This window comes from Paramormyrops kingsleyae, chromosome 14, assembly GCF_048594095.1.
Source record: "Paramormyrops kingsleyae isolate MSU_618 chromosome 14, PKINGS_0.4, whole genome shotgun sequence".
Classification (NCBI taxonomy): domain Eukaryota; kingdom Metazoa; phylum Chordata; class Actinopteri; order Osteoglossiformes; family Mormyridae; genus Paramormyrops; species Paramormyrops kingsleyae.
In genome coordinates this window covers 4,555,821-4,572,969 of record NC_132810.1, presented here as the reverse complement: position 1 = coordinate 4,572,969, position 17,149 = coordinate 4,555,821, and the positions used below count along the sequence as shown (strand labels likewise).

Sequence of the window (17,149 nt, the reverse complement as noted above, 5' to 3'; positions counted from 1 at the left end):
CTTTGTGGTCGCTGGCTGTTTCTCCGTGTGGAGGGCTTCCAACTCTTTGTAGGGTTTACTATTTCAAAGTCGGCCATTTAATCGATTAATTAAATTAACTGCGAGAGCATCTTCCCACTCGACATCGGGTCAGAGGGAAGCCATGAAGAGCAGCAGCACTGAGGCAGAGGAAGGAGTGCGAGTCAGGGAATGGCTGCCAGGACATTAAAGCCGTGAAAGGAAAACACCAGAGCATGATATTAAGGCTGTTCAACATGTAGCCATGTTGAATATTATTTGTAATTTAGTCGTCTAAATAGTGCCTGTAAGTGGAGGTCCTTTCCAACCAGCACACTGGCTGAACGCAGGCTTGGCCCACTGTACAGGAATTTCACTTCCTAATTCCAAGCCCTCTGTTCCTACTTGCTTTTTGATCATCTGCCCAGAGAGATTTGTTTCTGCTGAAGGTGCCCTCGGGGTCACCTGCCAGCCCTCGGTGCCAGCTCTTGGGCCGATGAACGCGGGTGGTACTGTTCTGGTTGTCTTTTTCCTTTTGAGTATTAATTTTCAGCTTTTTATTATGGGGGTTACCGCTGATTCCAACACAAAGGGTAAAGTTCCTGCGTTGTTGTGAGGTTGTAAACTGGACGGGATGAGGGGTTTGCAATGTCGTCGTACAGCAGGGACAGAATATGGCAGTAAAGGCTTTGCAATGCACACACACACACACACACACACACACACACACACACACACACAGAACGTTAGCTGAAAGTTAGCCTGATTGTCATGCAGAAAAGACTCGGACCGCCAAACCGATGTTCTTGAGATGCTGCGTGTTTAACGGGCTTAACGGGTTCTGAGCGGTGATGGATCACCACGCAACCTCGCATTAACGCCGCTGGTGGCCGTTTCGCTGCCTGACTCTGATGCGGCGTCTGCTTCGCTCGGCTGGTTCTGACGGCTCTTGCCGTATCTCGGATCGTAGACGTGCTCTTGTGTTTGGTGTTTATTCCTTCCACCCATTGCTGTTTTGCATAACCACAGAATGTGCTTCTGGAATCATTAATAAATTCCGCAGTACAGTATTACATATATGGGCGTATTAATATCCGCAGTGCTACATTGTGACAGAATGACTTATTCCCGTTTTGGGTTCACGATCCATGAAAGGCGGTAGCAGGCAGAACCCAGACAGAGTCCTTCCTAGGAGCTACGCTTCGGGCTGCTGTGGTTTGGGTCCATCTACGTAACCTGTGTCTGCGTGGCACCACCGGTGACAGCCAGGAAGCAGCAGTTTCCTGGGCCCGGCAGCAATGCGCCGTTTGCTGCGAGGCGAGCCTTTCTGCTGCGGTGCTTCAGCGTGGGCCGCCTTCCTGAGGGCATGGCTGCACGTGACCCAGTGCAGCGGCCCACGGCGGGGGGGTCTGGGGTCGCTTCGGCTAATCGCTAACGGGTGACAGGGCACATGCTGTACATCGTTAATATGACGGACGCCCCCTGCGGCAGAATCGGCCCTTTGGTGAGACGCATACTTTTCCTGAGCTTAATCCAGACCCAGGAAACTGCTACCTTTATGCAGCGTTTGAAATCATTTCCAAATCCCGCTTCTTGGGCCAGGTCCAGCCGCTGAAGGAGAGCGAGCGGCGTCAAGCCTCTTCCCCCATCAGCAGGCCTCAGCGACGCAACGTGGCTGCGCTCCTTAGTATCCTCAAATCCCTTTTACATTCTTGCCTCGTTGCGTTTTTTTTTTTTTTTTGTTAATCACTTTGCATGCACTCATTTAAATATTAAAATTTTCTTTAATCATCAAAGCCAGTGAGGCTCATGCATATTCATATGTTTCCCCCCTCTCTTTGGGCATTACAGGTTCATTACCTCCCTCCAAAGCCAAGCCGTCATTACCCAAACCCAGGGCTTTAATTACGGCAGACCGGCGCTGCCGTCTCTCGCCGGCAAGCATCTCACCTCCATAAGAATACAGGAAACTCATTTCTCAAGTTTAAAATAACTTTACATCATTCTTATATGCTCACTCTACTTTGGAAAGAGAGCGAGAGAGAGCGAGAGAGAGCGAGGGTAAGCGAGAGAAGCGGTTCTTTGGCTGGAGCACTGAATATTTGTCAAGAGGCTTGACGAAACTTTCATTTGCATAATGACTTTGTAGTTCTGCATTAATAAAATTTGCATATGAAGTCGTGTTAATTACTCCTGATCAGGCTTTTTTGCATTCATGCATGGTAATTTTCTGTGACTTGTGAGAATTGTTGTCCCAGCATCAGGGCCCTGACTGGCTTGGGGGGGGGCGGAAAGGGGGGGACTTGCTGGCGAGGCAGGGGGGCGAACTCTGTGTCTGTGGATCTTTACCTCACGCCTGTAACATCTCCTGTAACAAGTGCAACACGATTAGATCCAGGAAGGGACTAAACGCATCAACAAACAGCTGCTTCAAATCCGCCCCTTTATTTCAAAGTCGACTTTACTGCCAGGTGCTTGCAGTTTAGACGGTATGATTTCAAGCGAGAGTGTTCATGTGGAAAATGACACGATTAGAGGCAGCCATTTTTTTTTTCAGTTTTCATTATTGCAGCCCCCTTTAGTGTTGAAGTACAGTCTTCAGAGCAAGTGAACAGTGTTTGTATCACATGTAAGCTGGAAGCTTAAGAAGAAATCGATTTAGCACAGGGAATTCGTACAAGCAGGCTGTTCCAAAGCACTTCACAGGAATTTACACACATTTTTCTAGAGGGAATCAAAAAAAAACCCAAACTGCTACTAGCAGGAGAAGTAAAAATGCTGCCCTAAGCACTTTAATGACTTTAATAAATGTACGAGCGACAGCTGTAAATAATCTGCAAAATTAAACATTTTAATCGTGCTGGACAGCAGCTGGGCTAAGCGATGATGTCAATGTGGTGAGCAGGCTGGAAGTGTGGGGCCCACAGTGGGGGGTTGGGGTGGGGGGACACAAGGGGGGCTCCTGATACTCTCGTTTTAACAGTCATCTACACTTTGAGAATAATTTCAGCGCTTACTGAAGCCAGATGAGCAGCTCCTGTTTTTGTGACTCGGAGGCCGCATGTCTGCGTTCATCAGACACTGCAGGGTGACATGCAGAATGAGAGTGAGATTAGGATCAAGCACAGCAGTGCAGCTAAGTATCAGGGCTTCAGGTCTACCAGCCAGGAAGTGCCGGAGAGAGACGTTTAAACTGTGGTCACTGTGGTATTTTCATCTGGGATCAGACTAAACTAAGAGTGCCAGCATTTGACTGCATTAACCCTGTGTGGTGTCAGACAGCGGAGCAACACACAGGCACTTCACTGCTTTTGATGGTCCTCTTGTTTTTTCTTATGACTTGAAGTAGGCTGTGCATACTCTCCAGTGACATGGGGCTGTGTTATGCAGTGAGACAGTGCTGTGCATGATCTACAGTGACACAGGACTGTGTTATGCAGTGCGGTTGTGCTGGGTGTGCTCTACAGTGACATGAGGCTGTGTTACGTGGTGAGACAGTGCTGTGTGTTGACATAGGGCTGTGTTATGCAGTGAGGCAGTGCTGTGCATGCTTTACAGCAAGACGGGGCTGTGTTACGTAGTGAAGCATGCCGTGCATGCTTTACATCAAGATAAGACTATGTTATGCAGTGTGACAGTGCTGTGCGTGCTCTGCAGTGACATGAGGCTGTGTTATGCGGTGAAGCAGGCTGTGCATGCTTTACAGTGACATGGGGCTGTGTGTGCCCTGTGATAACGCAGACACAGGCCTGTGTGAGTTCTGTCATGATATGGGGCTGAAGGTCATGCAGTACTGTGTGCGTACTGTCTGTGCTTTACAGTGACATGGGGCTGCCTTTGTATTATGCAGTGAGGCAGGGCTGTGTGCAGGTACTTTACGGCTGATGCATAGAGGAACATGCTTCTCATTATGCTGTCACACACTCTGCTTGGGCACCAGTGGACAGCAACCCGAATCATGTCCGTGTCGTTGGAACGTGGCTCAGACGCTGTGGATAATTCCGCTAGCAGAGTAACCCAGAGCGTAATACACATAATCACATTAGACCCTTGACCTCGGCCGGGACGTGGTTCTGCTGCCATATCACAGCTCAGCGGCTACACTGATCTCCGACCGGCTTTGGCTTTCCGTGTCACTGAGGTTGCTGTGTGGACCGGCGGCGGGGGGAGCGTGATGCTTTCAATCGCAGCCGTCCCACATCCCAGTCCTGCAGCTCCCATCCCTTCCTGGGAGAGCGGTGCAGCTCTGGGACAGCCGTGATCTGCCACGAAAAACGAGGCAGATGAGGCGGATGAGGCGGCGTGCCGGAGTGTGCGTGACGGAGGCCCGTCCCGCTCGCCCCGCTCGCCACTGCGGAGTTCAGAGCAGAGCTGTTATTCGGGAAGAGAGCCAGCCGGCGGGATGCGATTATCAGGTAGTACAAGGCCTGAGCTCCGGCTCGGCCGCTGGAGGAATTAGTCCATCTCGCTGCTTCCTCTCACATGCAGCCAGCTAATGAGGCCTCTCAGTGCAGAGCCCTGCCGCCAGAAGGGTGAGCCGTTTAGTGCGAGAAATCACCACTTAACAAAAGCTCATTCTTCACTCTGCTGCCTGGGAGGATTAGGGGTGGTGCTCAAATAATGCAAACATTTCTTGCACGGGGGGGTAGAAGGGGGGATTTAAACTGCACTTACAGGGAGGGTGGCTGCTTCTGACAGAGGTGAGAGCGAGCGTGGAGAGCGCCTGGGAGGACGTCCCTGTGCTGAGCCCGCCTGTGCACGTCGGATCCTTTCAGTCACCGCGCAGAAGTATCCAGCAATGCTAATATTTGTGTCCCCCCACCCGTGTAAGAAGGGAGTGCTGGCCTGCTGCGGATATGGCAGGCATGCGGTCGTCGCTTCCTCACCTTTATTGCTCTCATCCATTAGGGATGAGACCTTCCGGGACAGGATGAGGATACAGGCCCGCAGGTGACCCCCCCCCCCCCCGCCCCCACAGGGTTGGAGTCAGGCTCTGACTGGTCATTTTCCGCCACCCTGGGAACATGTTGCTGTTTTTCAAACATTTTACGTGATTTCACTGGGTCCAAATCAGGGCCGCCTCCCACGATGGTTCGGGTGCCTTCCTTTCAGTGAGGAAGAGCGGTTTGCTAGGTGCTAGAGACCTGGAAGAGAGACAGAGTGAGCGCACTGCATGCACGCAGTAACAAACGCTCCACCACTGACGCAGCTGCTCCCCGCAGCCGCAGCCAGCTCCTGTACATGTATGCAGACATCTGAAGGAGATTTTATGGAGCCTCCTTCACCCCCAGCAGCACGCCCAGTGCCCAGATTTTTATAGCCACATTTGAAGTGAACGGGACGCCAGGCCCAGCTGGGCTCGTCATGCTCTGTGTTACCCAGAAACACAACTGTGTTTCATGGGGCCCAGACAGACTCCTGGGGAGCATACTTTAAAGCAGCCCTGAAACGTCACCTGCGACACGCAGTGCGCGTCGCAGTGCGCGCTGCAGTGCGTTCGGCGTCGCAGCCACAAGCTGGTAGCAGAGGCTCAGCAGCCCCTTCCTCCCTGCAAACTGACCCCAGCGCTTCAGAACCCGCTGGCATGTGTGCAGAGCGCATTTGGAGCCATCGATTTGTTTGGCGTAGCGGAGCAGCACGATTGGGGGAGAGATGATGTTGGAAGAGCGCGATTGGGGGATTGACGATGTTGGAAAAGCGTGATTGGAGGAGGGCCAGCGTCGCCTGCAGGCCACATGTGGCTTTGAAGGCCTGTTCCATGTGGAGGGGAAGACCAGGGCTTCCTGCAAATGGAAGCAGATTGGAATAGTTATCGGGGGCTGCTTTTGGTTAGTGTGGAGCCAGCCGAGCTTCTCTGAGCCACAGCCCTCTCCGCAGGGCACGGCGGCTCTCGCCGGCATCAGAAGGCCGCCTTTTTCCATTTAGCTCGTTTTTTTTTCCCTCTGTGGCTGGGAATTAAAAGTGGAGGCAAGAGGCATTCCCCCGCGGAAGCCTTTGGTGGACGTTTTTGGCAGGATTTTAGGAGACAGATCCCGGGTCATCGGCCGGTTTTTCAGGCCTTGGCTTTTTTGCAGAGATAGGTGCGTGCAGTGTGAGATGTGTCTCTTTAGAGAGACTGTAAAAAGTCAAATTAAATGGCCCTTTTTTGTTACCAAGTTATTAATATTCCTGTTCAGGTTAAATGTCACATTTCCCTGGGTTATATATGAGTCACATTTCAGCTCATAAAAGAGGAATATGAGTAAAAAATCTGAAAGTAGTTGAAGGGGAAGATGCAGGCAGTTGGTTGGCCGCCAGTCAGTGCAGCAGCAGGCTGGAGGACCCGACACAGTTATGCAGGCTGCATTTCTGTGCGTTTTCTGTGCAGTTAGCCAATTAAAAATAATGAAGTTGTACTTTTTTGTAGTGTCTGGATGGGGTGAGCTTGCTGGCTTGCTGTGGCCCGACAGCAGGGGGCTGACAAGCGCAGGCGGTGCCAGATGAAGGATGTTCCGACACTCGTGAGCTGCTGAAACACGGCTGCAGAGCACTCAGGTCACTGCAGTGCACTAACGCTACTGCTGTTTTGGCCCCAAAGCCACGTGCCGGACCAGCAGCCGCACGGCTGGTTACGTTTACAGCCGCTTGTAAAACAGGGGTCCGTACTTGTGCATGTCTGATGAGGAAGGATACTGCCGGTCGACTGGGGTGGGCCAGACACCACAGCCAGGTGCAGACGCTGACCTCAGATGAGTCTCTCAGACGACACATGCTGTGCAAACACTGCGTTGGCGCAGTGCGATGTGCAGACACTGGACTGGAGCACCAGATTGACAGTGTGTGTGGGTGTTTAAAGCTGGACTCACACTATGTCCCGTGTAAACACTGAATTGAGACTCTGTTTGAAAAGCGGATCAACACCATGTGCTCTGCAAGCACCAGATCAGCGCTGAGCACTGCGTAAAAACACTGCATGGACTTTGCTGAACACTGTACGTCGATGTTACGTGTAAGGTTGCTGAACATTTACATCCACCTGCTTGCTGACAGTTTGATCTAAAAATATTTAAAGTATTTCTCCATTCATCCAGCAGGATGGTGTGATATCTGGCAATTTGCAGGAAACTACCTACTATCTGCATCTTTTTTTATATAATAATGAGTATAATCCTGGAAGTGTTAATCCAGGTATTTCCGAAAGAGGTACGTTTTTAGTCGTCGTTTGAAGGCACCCAGTGCCTCGGCAGTTCAGACACCTAGTAGAAGTTCATTCCACCACTTTGGTGCCAAAACAGAGAAGAGCCTCGATGCATGTCTTCCTTGCGCCTCGTGGGATGGTGGAACCGGTGGGGCGGTGCTGGAGGATCGGAGAGAACGTGGTGCAGTGCACAGACAAACCTCATGTGGCGTTAGCGCAGACGAACGCGAGTGGCTCTTCTCGTGTCACCCGCAGGCTGCTCCAGGACGGGCTGGGGGCACGTGCACCTTGGTTCTCACCCCGCTGACTGAGAGCAAGTCTCGGGACCTGAAGCAGATGTACCTGGTGAAAATCAGGCTGTAACTCGACAGCCAGCAGGTGGCCGGAAATTACACTGGCACTGGTTATTTAATCCAAATCTATGCTTAGACTCTCATATGACAGCTAGCATAGGTTCTGTTTTCAGAGCTGTTAAAGTGAACACCTTATCCTAATCTACAGAAGAATGCCGCGCTGTAATACAACATACACGCATCATATTCCTCCTAGGAAAAGGTGGCCATGCTGTCACACTGTCCACGTTCACATGCTGCACTGCTCTAATGACAGGATTATACAATATTTACCTCCTTCTTCACCTGCGGTTTGGAGCGATGGGATTGGTCCCACAGCTGACGAGAGCCTTCCCCATCTCTTTGGGATTCTCTGGATTGCGGGGTGACGCCTAAACATGAAACGGTTTATTACACAGAGTCCTTATTGCCAAAGGGCTTAGTGGTTTTTACAGAGCGACTGCTAGGCTCAGGTGAGCGCTAGGCTAATCCACCGCTGTCTGTAACACGCGGTGGGGCTCGCGTGGATTGCAGCCGGCCGTCAGCTGGCCCTGTCCTGCCTTTATACCTGCAGAGGAGCACATCTGGTCACATCATCTGGTTGCTTGCTGAGGTGTACACTATGTAAAGCATCGAGCTGCGTTCCTACGTATTCATGATGAAAGCATGCTCAGTTTACATAACCCGGCCTCAGTGCCCGATCCACATCCTAGTCTGCCACGCTGAGCTCATTCACATGATATTATGGATGCCCCGATTTGCCGCCATGACATTACATTACAAGATATTAGCAATTTAAGGTGAGGCTTGTGAGAGTAGCAGATCGGACTCATTGGTAACCAGCCACAGCACCACGATGATGTCCTGTAGGGCCCCGGCACCTGACCTGGGACCAGGCTGCACAGTGACTCCCTGGTTTTCATTCCCAGCCTTGGAAAGCTGAGTAGGAGTGAAAGCAGAATGACTTTGGTGTGTGATGGTAATTGTTAAAGCTTATGAATAACATGAGGACCTAAGCGTGATAAACTGCGGTAGATGGGAGTACAAGACAAGCTTCTGGGTTTACAATCAAGGAATTACAGGGAATGCTGGGGACCCGGAGGCAGGCCGGGCGAGGGATGTCCGACCCGGAGGCAGGCCGGGCGAGGGATGTCCGACCCGGAGGCAGGCCGGGCGAGGGATGTCCGACCCAAAGGTGGAAGTTGGCAGGCCGGCAGCTCTTAGCTCTAACCCCAGTGACCCAATGCAAGGGTATAACATGTGTTAAGCAATGGGGGCCGGGGGGATGGGGGTTGAGGTCTCCACCCATTTAAGGATGTCCGGGGGGGGGGGGGTGTATTGGTTGGTTTTGATTATCGGGAGGTTACGCCCCCCCCCCATATCCCCATTAATTTACACCCATGACCCACTGTGCTCTATGTGATCATTTAGCATGTGTCACGGCATAAGAAGACCAAGCTAATACCCTCCCTATGTTGAAATCTGGCCATCAGGTTTTACAGTCTTCACTCCCCCCCCCCCCCAATTTCATGTGAGAGATGGATGACTGGGGGCTGAGGGCCTGGGAATCGTGACGCTCACAGGGCCGGGGGTGGTCAACAGGGTGCAGGAGCTGTTAGGGTGCGAGGAGCCTGTGGCCTGACACGCTAACAGCCCTGACACGCTAGCAACACGCTAACAGCCCTGACACGCTAACAACACGCTAACAGCCTCCTGGATGGCAGAACATGGGGAGATGAGCAGCGCAGCACGGCCTGCTGTAATAGCCCTGATTTCATTTAGCTGTTTAACCTGTAATTCCAGCAATATTTATTGAAGAGCGAGGGGAGAAAACTGGGCCATTAGACACTGAGGATGAATACATTGAGATGAAAATGAGCACCTCCTAACTGCTAGTTGACCTTTGCATTTTGCAGCATTTTTTATTAGTATGGGCCGCAGTAATTACCGCAAATTGAATCACAGTGAAAACTGAAATCATTCCATAATGAGCATTTTTATTCGTTATTGCACTTTGAGGCCAAGCTCAGAGGCATGTGTGGGTGCTGGTCCGCCAACTCCCCCTGCCCCAGTGGCTCGTGGGTAAGCTGGAGGGACATGGGACATGCCACGGCTGGCTGTCGGGCGCAGAGCGGGACAGCGTCTGTGCCCTGGCGAGTGGGGGGAGGTGCTGGCCTATTTGTGCCCATTGTCTTTTAAAGACATATGGCATGCAGTGTATGACGGGGCGAGATGCAAATCGGGGAGGGGGGTCTGAGTTTAAACAAGGTAGTGAGTGTGGTGGGGGGGGGGGGGGGGGGCTCTGTCGTGAGGATTAAGGGACCGACGCCACGATGCCCCAAGCTGGAGCCAGCTGACCTCATTCACGCAGCAGGGACAGAAACGGACATATATAGCGCATGTATCAAACAGACACACATACCCGAGCAGTGACTCCACAGCTCATTACTGCACTGTCGTTAAATTGCCAACCCGAAGCCACTTATTGTGCCGCGATATCTCAAATTTTCACGGTTAGGCTTAGCCGGAGCGTCCCTAACCCTGACCCACCGTGGCACGCTTCACCTACCTCTCCGCTCGTTAATCCAGCAAGCAGACGGGGCCAGAGACACAGACATCGCTGCCAGTGCACTGGCCCCCCAAGCGATTAAAGCAACGTAAGTGTCCTGAGAGTCAGGCCTGGAAGAAAGCCAAGGACACATTTAGAAGCAAACTTCCACCCTCTGGTGGCCTTTTACAGCGCTAATGTTTGGACTGTGGTGGGATCACATATGTCCATACTTGTAAAAACGCACCAGGCCTTAGGATCCATGACAGCTAATGCTGTTTTAAATAACAGTCAGGCTCGAATCCGACTTCATTTTCCTTATTGAAAGGCTGAGCCAAACGGACGCAGCAAGGCCGCGGTGGACGGGGACGGCGTGCGCGAGGCGGCTGGCCGCGCTGAGCTGCTGTGGGCTGCACGCTCCTCTGTACGCTGTCCAAGCTGTTGCTCTGCCAAGCAGCGTGTGAAACGCAGCCAAAGCAAACAGCGGCAGCCGGCCAGAGCGACGCTGCCGCCCCACTAATGGAGGGGCTTCCAGACCCGACGCGGCGTAATGGCTTAATGAGAGCAGGACGGAGTCCCCGCAGCAACGGCGGCAGCGTCAGGGACACGACTGTGCGGCCCAGCGCCGTGAGGGAATCGGCCACCACAGATCAGTCCCATATCTCACTTCTGCTCCCCATCCTGGACATCTCTGCTTTTAAGGCAGAAACCAAACAAACTCTTATAATGACAATGCATGTCACAGTGCCAAATGGATGAAGACTGGCTTTCTCTCCCCGTCTGGCAAACAAAACGACGAGGGCTAATGATTCTGAAATGGTGCTTTAATCCCATAAATGCACCAACAGCGACTTGGTCCCAACAGGAGCACGAATCAGCTCTGGTTTTTTTGGCTAAATCATTAGTGAGCAAACATACAAAGGCCCAGCGCAGGCTTTGTCTTCAACAACAGGCTTATGAATGGTGTCGACACATTGGCTATCTGACAGCAGCGTGGGGCAGCAGTGTCAGTAGGCGGTGGATGGGAGGGGGCACACTGGGATTCTGCCCCAGCGTTCGGGAGGGGGCACACTGGGATTCTGCCCCAGCGTTCGGGAGGGGGCACACTGGGATTCTGATCCAGCGTTCGGGAGGGGGCACACTAGGATTCTGCCCCAGCGTTCGGGAGGGGGCACACTGGGATTCTGATCCAGCGTTCGGGAGGGGGCACACTAGGATTCTGCCCCAGCGTTCAGGAGGGGGCACACTGGGATTCTGCTCCAGTGTTCGGGAGGGGGCACACTGAGATTCTGCCCCAGCGTTCGGGAGGGGGCACACTGGGATTCTGCCCCAGCGTTCGGGAGGGGGCACACTGGGATTCTGCTCCAGCGTTCGGGAGGGGGCACACTGGGATTCTGCTCCAGCGTTCGGGAGGGGGCACACTGGGATTCTGCCCCAGCGTTCGGGAGGGGGCACACTGGGATTCTGCGCCAGCGTTCAGGAGGGGGCACACTGGGATTCTGCCCCAGCGTTCGGGAGGGGACACACTGAGATTCTGCCCCAGCGTTCGGGAGGGGACACACTGAGATTCTGCCCCAGCGTTCGGGAGGGGGCACACTGGGATTCTGCCCCAGCGTTCGGGAGGGGGCACACTGGGATTCTGCGCCAGCGTTCAGGAGAGGGCACACTGGGATTCTGCCCCAGCGTTCGGGAGGGGGCACACTGGGATTCTGCGCCAGCGTTCAGGAGGGGGCTCACTGGTATTCTGCCCCAGCGCTCGGGAGGGGGCACACTGGGATTCTGCCCCAGCGTTCAGGAGGGGGCACACTGGGATTCTGCGCCAGCGTTCAGGAGGGGGCACACTGGGATTCTGCGCCAGCGTTCAGGAGGGGGCATATTGGGTCTCAGCATGTGTATGGGGGGGGGGGGGGGTGGAGGAAAGATATACAAAGTTCTCGGTTTGGTACAAACTTCGGGTTTAAGTCGATAATTCGGTGCAATTTCGATAGAGCAGGGAAAACTGAATTGTTTTCTGAATTGTTTATTAAAACTGCAAACACAATTAGAAATAGTTGTAAACCAAACAAAAGGAATTATGTCTGAATAACAGAACCTAACAGTTTCCTATTTGCACATTGTGAAAATATGTGAAATACATAAAAATGAAAAAATAAGACAATCATAATGAGCTATACCTCATCTAAATCCCGTTCTCGCTACCACAGAGCATGATTTTATGCCCATAGCAACAAATATCCCTATAATCGGGGTTCTCAAACTTTTCCATCAAAGGTCTGCATCACATTTATGTGTAAAGTCAGAGGACAATTTTCAATGACAAAACAGCATTTCATGAAATAATGAACAATAACATTTGATATAGACATCAATATATACCAATACTGGGAATGCTTCGACTCTCTCGTGGGGTGGGGGGGGGGGGGGGGGTTATGACGAGTTATGTGTATGTGAAGTTTGGTGGTTCTGCATTATATTTCTGTACTTCAAATCATGTTAAGCCTTTTTATGTTATCCATTTTGATTCATAAGATGAATTTTTGGCTGGGTCCGGATTAACTTGTGGTTTGAACCCGTGCCCGTTAGCCTTAGTTATTTTGTAGCCTGGTCTGAATTTCCTGGCAAAGGTGCCTGAATTGCCATATCCGAGTTTGGTATAACAGTTTTATCAGCTACTCCAGTGTTGGTGTGATGTATTGGCGAACCGAAATGTTCCAAACTGCTGATTACGACTGACTGTAATCAGCATTAGCTGTAAGCAGCTCACAGCCACGATTAGCATAATGTTTTCCATGTTGAACATCTACTTGTGAATTTAGGTTTCGCCTTTGTCGATAAATGTATTCATTTGTGTCATCGGTGTGCCAAACCGAAAATGATGCAACAACATGTGAGAGATGGAGGATAAAAACACCCCCTGTTTCATATTGGGTCTTCTGTGCAAACACACGTCTGGCCCCCTTTGGCGTGTGCGGTTGGATTTCAAGCACTCAGTTCACCATCAGCCATACATCCTGCCTTTCTGGAAACTTAAGATGCTTATGAATAGGTCTCTCAACCACAAATTACTATGTGTCCTAAAAGGTTCGAGGGATGCTGCCCCACACAGTGCAGTATTTTTCGGATGAACGCATGTCAGTATCATTAGGAGGCTGTAAATAACACAGCAGGTCCAATCGGGCCCACTGCACCAATCAGATCCAATCTGGTCCACTGCATTAGTGAGGCCTAGTTTGGTCTACAGCATTAGTAATGTCCAGTTTGGTCCACTGGAGCAGTGGGGTCTGGTCTGGTCCAGAGTGGTCCAGTGGAGCAGTGTGGTGTGATCTGGTGCAGAAGAGAACTGAGGTCTTGTCTGGTCTAGTCCAGGGGAGCAGTGAGGTCTGATCTGGTCTGATTCAATAGAACTGTGAGGTCTGTTATGATCCACTGGAGCAGTGAGGTCTGGTCCATAACATTGGTAATATCTGGTCCAGCACACTGGAGGAGTGAAGTCTGGTTCAGTGTAGCAGTAACGTCTGTTATGCTGCACTGGAGCAGTGAGGTCTGGTCCAGTGCACTGGAGTGGAGGAGTGAGGTCTATTCTGGTTCAGCGGAGCAGTAACGTCTGTTATGCTGCACTGGCGCAGTGAGGTCTGGTCCAGTACACTGGAGGAGGTAGACCCTGTTCTGGTCCAGTTGACAGCAGCAGTAAAGGACACTGGAAGCTTTAGGTTTTGTTCCCTCTCCTGGCCCGTTTTCATATGGAAATGCAGAATAATGGGGTGATTAAATAGAGCTGTATATTAAAGCACAGCTGACATTAGAATTAGCATAATGTGCTCTAGCCTCAGGCTGCATACTTTATTTGCCATCTGCGTTGGACTCCTGTCCCACTGGGAGGCCCTGTGCTGAGCGCAGGCGCATGGCCGTTTCCTCCGTCTATGGAAGGGAGTGCATCGCTCTTAATTGTGGGGCACAAACAAACACTGTCCCCCCCCCCCCCCCCACCCCAGACTTCTGACAGCCTGTGGGAAGTTGAGCCAGTTCAACAGGCACAAGTCTGACGGCCGCAAGAGGCGGGGGACCCGTGAGATTCTGTGTGGCTGCTTGTGCCCAAGAATGAGCAGCAGGGTGTGTTTGTTTGGGGGGGGGGGGGCAGATCTAGCAGTAATCAGGCTGACATGAGGAGCTGCTTTTCCAAAAGACTGTGCCGCTGACCTAAAATGGACCAAAGGAGGGTTAATCAAGGCCCCCCAGCACGGGCTCACGGGCCAGACACACAAAACGGCCGTTGGGACCCCCTGCACCCTCGAGATCCCAGCGTGGAGACACATTCAACGCTCAAACAATTAGCACAGCACATGTTAGCGTTAGGTCAGAGCAGAGAGCTTCCATTTAATACAAGGGGAAATGATTCGCAGGCGTACACACTGCAGCACTCGGTTCTGTAACCCTTTGAAGCGGGGAGGCCCAGGCTGCTTGTCCGTGGGGCCCTAACAAGCCCCCTTTGCATTGCCGCGCGATTTCACACCACGCCTTGCCCACCCGGCAGTTAACCGCCGCCGCTCGCCGACGACGCGGTAAACGGTGAATCACACTCTGTGCTCCTGTTCCTATCCTCCATCTGTCCGCCGCATTCTGTAAGTGAGCATGTGCCCGTAATTATCCTGAACGAGTCAAACATAACAACATATCAGAGGGAAGAGGAGATGTCAGCGTGCGCTTCTCCTCCGCTCCGGCCGCTGGCGTCACGGCGATGCGCTAAAAAGCTAACGCAGGGTAGCGGAGAGCAGCCCTGCAGCCATGTCTCAGAGTGACACAGTGAGACAGAGCGGAGCACTGGGGAGCACTGCAACAAAACAAAACAAAGCAGTACACAGAGAGCGCAAAACAGCACACATCACAGAAATACTGCGAATCGTAAGACAACGCAGCAACGTCCTCGCACATAATCATACAAACAATAGCCGCACTAGGTATGCAAATACATATAATAGTTTGAACATATACACAGGGTGGCCCTGTAGGTATACAGTTCTTATTTTACAGTGCTGATTGGGTTGATACATTCCTGCAGCCTGTCCCTGACACTGGGACACGCTTTACCACAGAAATACACACAGCTAGCATCGATGTCCATAAATGCTTGTGCGATTGAACTCCTCCAGTTCATCCACTGCGTGGGGCTTCCTCTCAAAAACCTAAGAGACTAAACATGACCCAGTAAGTACTGTAAACTAAGAACTGTACCTGATTTTAAAAACAACTTTGTGAAATGAATGTACTTGTAAAAGAAAAAGAAAAATGCATACTTACTTTTGGCCCAGATACACATGCTCACACACACACACACACACACACACACACACATATATATATATAAAATGAAATTGTACTGCATCTGAATCAGTATATAGTGCCCCAAACTCTCCGATTACAGATTAAAGTGCCAGTTTTATTGTACCACATAGGGTCATATTATGAGCTCTTCTTACCATCCAAACCCTCCCTGTGAAATCCCCACTGCACTGTCACTGTCCTGCAGTGGCTTTCACACCTACGGGCCGCTTTAAATACCTGAACCTGAAGAGATTCCGTAACAGCTGCACCTCACTGTCGCATTTTTTCACTCTTCATTATCGACCATTTATCTCCTGTGTTAAGCACCGTTCACTGTAGCACTGGGCGATATGGACCAAAAACCATATCTCGGGTATTTTTAGGCGACATGATATATATCTCGGTATTTTCTATGAAGTGGGCTAAATATTCAGTTGTAAGTCAAAGCCACATATGAGATGTCACACACATTTTTACTAAAACAGTACGGTCGAAACAAGATGCAAATGCAGGATTTGCATCCCTTTTTGCAAATATACTCTTAGCATAGAGACTGCAAAAATAAATTATGCCTATATGTGTGTTGCATAGGTCAAATATAGCAGCTACAACATAAAAGCGTTTCACTTCAGTGTCCAACAACAGACCTTTTTTCTCAGTTTATGACTCTCAAACAGAAGGCGCGTGTTTATGAACAACAACAAAAAGCTATTTAAACCTAAAACCTTTTTGCCAAATGGCTCTAAAGCAGAAGCTAAACAGCCATTGAAACTGCACTTAATAAATGGAAAGATCCTCGTTTTAAGATAATAGTCTTCAATAGAATAAAGCAAATATTGGAAATTGCGATTATTTTTAACCTTAGAGCTGTCTGGCAATTTCTAAAACAGAATGAACCAAGTTACAATGCCCATCAGTTTGCCTGCGAGAAGCTAACTGAATGTTTTGATTTTAGCTGTGAATTCGGTGATTCTGTGCAATGTCATGACTGAAGCTGTCACAGTGCTTACATCCAGGAAGGAATACTATACATTTCTATTAAAAATAATGCACATACTATTTCCCCATATGAGTATCAAAATGCCAGATGCATTAACACAAAGAAATAATGCATCACAACCTTACCAGGAACGCTGACACATTAAGTGTGACAGGTCTAATTTTAACACACAATAACATACGTTTATATCAATATAAATGCCATTGTCTCATCTTACATCTCGCTTGAAAATGTATTGATATGCGAATATACTGCCTGGCTCCAGTTTGTTGTATTATTGGTTGTTTATGAGAGGCGAATTCCTTTATTTGTAACTGATAACAATGTGCTCTATCTGGAACGGAGCTGTACTTTTTCAGTACAGAAACACATTATAAAGTTTATAGTTTGACTGAGTGCTTTGGATTCCACAGAGATTCTGTGGGAGATTCTGCAGTGACTACCCAGTGATTCTGTGTTAGTGCTACAGAAAGTCCCATGTGATCCTTTTAGGATTGTGCTGTGAATCTGCAGTGATTTCATAGTTATTCTGGAGTGATTCCTCAGTGATTCTGCAACAATTCCCAGGTGATTCTGCAGTAATTCCACAACAAAACATAATTTATGATTTAAATAGTCTTGATTGTTTCGCACGACACCCTGAAGTAAATTCCTTGTACGTAAAAGTACTTGGTGACAAAGAAATGATTCCAGTTCCAATTCCGTTTCGGATAATTATTCCACTTATATCCCCCCTTATATCACCTTCCAAAGCAACTAGATTTTCAAATCGTTGT

The 17,149-nt window shown here is 50.3% G+C and overlaps 1 protein-coding gene and 1 long non-coding RNA gene across 7 annotated transcripts in view; one reads left to right on the top strand and one right to left on the bottom strand.

Moving 5' to 3' along the window:
* Positions 1-17,149, bottom strand: part of LOC111852653 (uncharacterized) — a 45,923-nt gene that overhangs the window by 7,353 nt on the left and 21,421 nt on the right. Inside the window, exons 3-4 of the long non-coding RNA XR_002840280.2 lie at positions 7,801-7,898; positions 7,375-7,501 (exon numbers count right to left, since the gene is read on the bottom strand). This is a non-coding gene — a long non-coding RNA (uncharacterized lncRNA). The remainder of the gene's footprint in view (positions 1-7,374; positions 7,502-7,800; positions 7,899-17,149) is intronic.
* Positions 1-17,149, top strand: part of LOC111852650 (B-cell lymphoma/leukemia 11B-like) — a 33,917-nt gene that overhangs the window by 11,005 nt on the left and 5,763 nt on the right. The gene's annotated exons all lie outside the window — the stretch shown is intronic.